The 1204-nt window shown below is 42.5% G+C and overlaps 1 protein-coding gene across 5 annotated transcripts in view; it reads left to right on the plus strand.

The window, feature by feature from the left end:
• The window catches only part of lrch1 (leucine-rich repeats and calponin homology (CH) domain containing 1), a 99084-nt gene that overhangs the window by 888 nt on the left and 96992 nt on the right, over positions 1–1204 (plus strand). The gene's annotated exons all lie outside the window — the stretch shown is intronic.

Here is a 1204-nt window from a genome sequence, read left to right on the forward strand (position 1 = left end):
GTGACTGCACTGTATTAAGGAGAGGAGGACCGGGGCCATGTATTGCGAGATTTTGGGGAACAACCTCCTTCCCTCAGTCAGAGCATTGAAGATGGGTCGAGGCTGGGTCTTCCTACATGACAATGACCCGAAAAACACAGCCAGGAGAACCAAGGAGTGGCTCTGTAAGAAGCATATCAAGGTTCTGGCGTGGCCTAGCCAGTCTCCAGACCTAAAAACCAAAAGAGAATCTTTGGAGGGAGCTCAAACTCCGTGTTTCTCAGCGACAGCCCAGAAACCAGACTGATCTAGAGAAGATCTGTGTGGAGGAGTCGGCCAAAATCCCTTCTGCAGTGTGTGCAAACCTGGTGAAGAACTACAGGAAACGTTTGACCCCTGTAATTGCAAACAGAGGCAACTGTACCAAATGTTAACATTGATTTTCTCATGTGTTTAAATACTTATTTGCAGCTGTATCATACAAATAAATAGTTAAAAAAATCCTACATTTTGAGTTCTGGATTATTTTTTTTTGATTATGTCCCTCACAGTGGACATGCACCTACGATGACAATTTCAGACCCCTCCATGATTTCTAAGTGGGAGAACTTGCAGGGTGTTCAAATACTTAATTTCCTCACTCTATCTATCTATCTATCTATCTATCTATATGATATCAATCTGGTGCATAAACCACCAATAATATTCCAAAGATTACTTTCTTATCAACAACATCCTTATTCTTTGAAATTGTCATATACGCAAATCCAAGTATATGAAAGTGAAAGCCTCTTCACCACGAATTTCTTTCATAATGCTGTATCAATTAGGAAGATGAATTACACACAAAAATAGCTATGTTTATAGGTATTCAAATTATAGATGGACTGGGTAAAGTTAGTCACTGCCGTCTGTATACTTTACCGAGAAGCAGAAGAGGAGCCTGCGAGTGAGGAGAGCCAGGAGGAGCAGGACAGATATATATAACAGGGGTAAAAAAAATTTAAAATATCTTACAATTGTGGACCAGGCTTTGCTGCAGGGGTCGGTCTAAATGTGTGGCCAGAGGGGTCTGTGAGCTGACTGACTGACCGGCTCGCGAGAGTCATCCCCGGCTGGCGTAGCAAGCTCGCCCGCCGGGAGTTGTGGAGCTTTCAAACTCCGAAGGCTTTTTTAATTCACCATCAATTTTCGTTGAACTGCCTATATTCAAAATCTACACAGC

This window comes from Etheostoma cragini, chromosome 11 (genome assembly GCF_013103735.1).
Source record: "Etheostoma cragini isolate CJK2018 chromosome 11, CSU_Ecrag_1.0, whole genome shotgun sequence".
NCBI lineage: Eukaryota > Metazoa > Chordata > Actinopteri > Perciformes > Percidae > Etheostoma > Etheostoma cragini.